This window comes from Etheostoma spectabile, chromosome 15 (assembly GCF_008692095.1).
Source record: "Etheostoma spectabile isolate EspeVRDwgs_2016 chromosome 15, UIUC_Espe_1.0, whole genome shotgun sequence".
Taxonomy (NCBI): Eukaryota; Metazoa; Chordata; class Actinopteri; order Perciformes; family Percidae; genus Etheostoma; species Etheostoma spectabile.
Genome location: NC_045747.1, coordinates 9,572,202 through 9,578,046, shown reverse-complemented (window position 1 = coordinate 9,578,046; position 5,845 = coordinate 9,572,202).

Genomic DNA, 5,845 nt, shown 5'->3' with positions numbered 1-5,845 from the left:
ACACACACACACACACACACACACACACACACACATACACTATCTGAATACTACTGGTATAAGATCAACAAGAGAGGATTTATAAGCGTTTTCTTTCAAAGCCATCTGTGGGCTCATCCTAAGCATTGGCAGATGCAAAAAAATAAGAAGCCATTGAAAGACGCTCTTGTGAAGCCTGGGTCAGGAACAATAAAACAAAAGTATTAACAGCCAGAGAAACTTTATGTGCCAGTTGAGAGAATGTGCCATCTGCAACTTCAGAAAGTAAGAGACAAACACACTTTGGTTTTTACGCTTTTTCTTTATTAGGCTACATGTAAAAATAAACAATAATATCTCCGTTGCTCACTAAACATAGGACAGAAAAGGTGTCCATGAAATTGATTTGAGAGTTGAGAAAAGGTTTGTGAGGTACTTGTGAAGATATTTTTAAATGTGAAGCCTGGTTTGCATTATCATAAGTCAGCATTTGTGAGAAGCCCACAGAGATCAGTCAAAAAACAGTAAGTGTCCAAGGGCCAGTTCAATGGGTAGCAGCTATTGAACTATGAGCAAATAAATCAGTAGGACATTTCAGAAAGAAAGTCACTTTTGTGGCTACCCAAACTGCATTTGCAAAATATAATAAAGCTAAACAAGTAGTTAATAAAGTACAATGAACGCAGAGGCCAACACATTCTCATAAACGGGTTTGTATATTACAGGGCACTCTGCTTTCCACTAGTCCAACTGACATTTTATATGTACTGAGTTTGGTACCAACACTCATGATGCTGATATTGATGTTCTCATCGTGAGCTGACGTGCAGTGCTGTATGTTTTTCTGTCACTTTGAAACTAACAGAACAGTCACTCTCCAGAGTTACATGGTTTTCTGTCCAATGAAAAAACTTCACTTTACCCCTTCCCTCCCTACCTTCCTCCACCCTGACCAGTTCTTTGCTCTACAGACTCTGCGGCATGTTTCCCCCTGTAAATCATACTGTCACTTCTCACACTCAGCACCTCTAGAGCGTGAGCACCCGAGCTGGTTTCAATTTGAGTCCTGAGCAAAGTTAATAAGGTTGAGATAAATTCAGCTACCCTGGCTGGAGCTGATTTGGTGTACGGTGTACGCTTTCGCCCCCCTGATTAGCCCTGGTCCTAAACTTCATTGGCAAAGCACAAAGACACAGTCTGTTTCACCCTGACCCCTAATGCAGTGTGACCCCATGCAGAGAAGCCTGTTATCATTGCTATTTAGAGAGTTCAGGTTACAGGTGAGTCAGGTACTAAAAAGACAATACTGACATAGCATAGGCCGAATCATAGCTGAAGGTTACGTATGAAGAATTATTGAGATGATCTACTTCACTGACTCTTCAGTTGCAAAGCAGAAATCAAGCTGGATACTAAATAGAAATGGTTTTATTCACAAAGGTAAGATGAAGCGGAAAGCTGTTATACAAGAGAAATTGACAGGTTAGACAAGTCGGCATTGTACCAGAGGTGAAATCACTCATAGTCATTGAGAGTGGCTTGCCACACATAAGTGCCAGTGCCATTTAGTAAAATAAACATCACATTGAGCTAATATTCATACATGGTAACCTTTGGCAACTGGCGTGATGTTGGTAAGCACCCGTTTGGCCATCATTAACCAGCTGGAAGTGACTAGAGCCCTTTCTGCTTCCCACCACATGATTGGAGGCTACCCCCAGTAACCCAACGCAGGGGCCAATTATAGATAATTTAAGACTTAAGCAATTTGGACAGATTTCTGGAAATTACTGTAGAGGTCTTGTTGCTGTCGCCCAACAGAAATGAGAGTGGGATATTTTGACAGGTTTTTACCACAAACCAGTTCTCAGATACACAAAGGCAGAGGTTACATGGAGCCTAATATCCATGTGTTGATTGGGGCTAAAGTCAGGGGGTTAAACAAGGTCTAGTTAGCCAGGTTCTGAATTACCACAAAGAAAGTTAAGCAAAACAACAGGCCTCTATCCCACCTGTCCACCAATTACCACTACATAAACATGATGGTCGGTCGGCTGCATGCACACGCATAAGATAAATTTACGTAGGTGGTCGGACTTCCCCAATTAAAGAATCTGACAACTGGAGACAGACTGAAAAATGTCCAGTTTGACCCAAATACTATAAAACCCCTGAGCAGCGAAGGGTCTGCAACTATATTTCAGGGTTAAAAGGTGTAAGACACTTAAAAAAGTCAGAGCAAAAACTGGAACAAAGGACAACAGGAGGCCATTTTCAGTCAACTTTGTTACTTTTCTACATGCTGTGAAACACAATTCAACTGTGGCCCTATATGATACATACCTCTCCCTCCAGAGTTGAGTCCTCTCCCCTGCTGTGTGTGGCCACTGTGACCTGGCTGTGTTAACAGGTAAATGCACCCGTGTTTGCTGCCCGTCTCTCTGTGTTTGTCCACAATGGTCAGACAGGAAGCTGGCCAGACTGCGGTTTGCCTGAGCCAGTACTGAATGCTTTCAGCTAGGTGTGAGGAAGACTTGGTGACATCACTGTTATGGTTTAGTCATCTGACAAAGGCAAGCAGGAGGAGTTTTGCTGTTAATCTATTTCTGGCTCTGCTTATATACACACCATCCTAAACAGGAAACTCTGCTATTCAATTGAAGTATTCTCAAAATCTATCTATCTATCTATATAATGTATGTAAAGAAATCTATAGGTATTCTATACTGGAAATATACCCTATATATCCCTATTTATCTGGGTTTTGTGAACTTAGTAAAGTTTGATCTCATGATGGGTTAAAATGAAGTTAGAAACCAAACCCAATGAAAATTGGCTTTGACATAATGCTGGGCATCACTTTTAAATTGAGTTGAGTCATGTCATAACGGTATCGGCCCCTGGCATTTAGTTGAACCACCCAAGCATTAGTAAAACCAGGACTAATCCTATGGTCTTCCTGCTGCTAGGCCCTGATGTGTATCTGGGACTTGCAGTACTGTGGACCACAGGTATCCAAAAATAGTCCTGTCTAATTACAACTGTGATGGTCATTTATTCAGGCCATGGGATTACGACATTCATGTGAATGTGCATATGTGTGAATGCAAGTGATTGTGTGTGTGGTCTTATTCACATCACACGTACAAGCCCCGTCCCCACCGCTGGGCCACTACCACTTCACCCAGAGACACAATTAAGAGCCTTGGCCGGAAAGCAGGCCTGAGCTGGTTGACGCTGTGACGAGACAGGCTCACCGAGCAGTTCCTTTCTCTCCTCATCCCTAAAGGCTCCTTGGCAAGACGCAGACGCCCCAAGTTGTCAGGGCCGAGCAAAAGCGTAATCTGTCTCAATACAGTTGGCTGACTGCAGGACCTAAAGCAATCTCAACACGTAGCATCTCAATGCTTGCTTTGCATTGAGCCATGCATGCTCACACAGAGGGAAACAGGAAGGCCTGATCAGGCCAGCATTTCACAGCAGTTAAGGTGGTCTGCATGTAGAGCTGCTGAACTCACGGGACATGGCCTCTGATCATTTACTCTGCTGTAGGCCAGCTTTTCTTGAAAGCCAGTGAGAAACAGAAAACAAGTGAGAAAATTGCTGCTTCTCTCAAAGCCACTGCCGGGCTGTGTGCTACAAGGTCAATAATCACCAACAGATGCTTCTTTTGTCGCTATTTATATGTTCTAATTGTGAACATTAGACCATTGTTAGCCTTAATAACTGAAAGAACACTATTGCTGAAAAAACATTCACCAGAAAATATTTAATGTACAGTATTTATGTATTGAGCTGTCAATACTGTAAGTATGAGATCTCACTACAGTGAGATTGAATTGAAGAAAATAACCAGTGTCCTCTGTCAACAAACTGAGACAAATCACCTTTAAACGTCTATTCCAAAGTCCCTGGGGTTAAATGACAGTCCTGACTACATATAAAGGCCTATATTTAGGACAGTCTCTTGTATTGCCTCTAGCACCACATTAACCTCTGACCTCTAACTAGGCGCTAAGCTCCTGGTGGTTTACAGCTGGGACAACTACTCTGTGCTCTGAGGCTGGTGATAATTTATCGGTTGGACAGTCCTATGCACATTATCCACGGCTCAAGAAAGAGATACTTTAAACACAGATGATAATATTAATGTTGAAACTGTGGCAATCAAAGGATCTTTATTGCAAAGACAGAAGTGATGTGTACCTATTGCCTATTTTCAGAAGGTGGATGTGTGTGCTTCAGTGCCTACTCTACCATCATCTAGAGAGAAAAGTGTTTTAGGCTTAGGGTGTGTACACAGAACAAACAAACATATTTACGATACAGAAATGCAAGTGCTAAGTGAAAGAGTTGCGTCTGTTTAGGTTTTCAGGGTGACCATCATCAGGCCTGAGCTACTTTGATATGAAGTGTCAAGTGTTTGTTTAGCCCTAACCTTTGATGTAATTAGTGAAATATAGTGACATTTTAGTTCCAATTTATTTTACTTAAAATGTAGTCATTTAAATCATAAAGGTCTGGAAAAATAACATTATAAAATATGCAATAAAATTAGAATTTTGCATTAAGAACAACCAAAATTCCAACACAGTAAAAAAGCTTTTTCCAGGAGTTGTAAAATATTTTCTGGTGTCTAGTTGATTGCTGGTGTTTGACACCCAGGCGACAGGTGTTTGTATTTCCCTTCCTGAAACCCACAGTAAGTTTATTTAGGTTTTCACACACAGACTACATCCACCACCCAACTCCTGCTCTGTCCTATACAACAGGAGGACGGCATCATCTGTGTGACTCACATTTCTATCTGGCAGCCCAGTCAGCCTGAAACACAGCTGAGGTCCTGGATGTAACTTAGCCTCTCGCCTCTATAACCCCAGCTGTAAAATGGCACAACTCCTCAAGTAGCTCCTCAGCAGCCATCAAACCCCAAGTGCCTGTTAAAACTCACTGACTCCCCTTCACCTCCACCATCCCACTCTTGTCTTATAAAACCCAGAGCCATAAAACCACCACTAAGCTCATTTTTAATCTCTATGTCTTCTGTGTGAAGACAAATAGACAATTTATACAATAAGATGTCTTGATAATATTTTAAATGTTATTGCTTCAATTGGGGATATTAGGCAATTTATTTGATGAAGATCAGAATTCAGAGCACATAAGCTGGGATTCTCAATGCAAACAGCACAAGTGTTAATTGTTTACAGTCAGAGACAAAATATAAAATAATGTTCCAGTCTCGTAGTCACTGAGCTGAGTGTGCACTGTGCAGATTGTCACAATGATGAAGTAAAAAGAGAGTGACTGGAAATTTTTATTACTGGCTTCCAGGCCTTCACAAGGAAAACATCATCAGCCTGAGTAAGTGTGCTGAGGAGTTGGATGTCAGACCAAACCGCCCCTCCCAATCGTCACACCACCCTTTCTATTCTGTGTTCTCACTCCACCCTTTTCCTCTGCCGCCAACTCCGACTCCCCTCCACCGGGTGTACCAAGAAAAGTAAAAGTAAAATCCTGGCAGCTGCTGACATCTTTTAAGATCAAACTTCACTACTTGACCTTGAAGACGTGAACATGACAATATTTTAGGGCAAACCATGGTACCATGATCCAGGTGCAGGAGGGCTGTCAAGTAAAACATTTTATAACGATAGAGAATATTCAAGTAATTATGTGAAAAAGTCTTAGAGAGTGACTTATGCATTCATTCTGATTGTCAGTTGATTGTCAAACTGTTCAGTGAAGAAAAATCTGTTTAGTTTTGCATCTTATAGAGCTACATGGAAACAATTACTTCCTGGCAAATGCAGATTTGTTGGCAGATCTCTTCCTGAGTGTGTGTGTGTGTGTGTGTGTGTGTGTG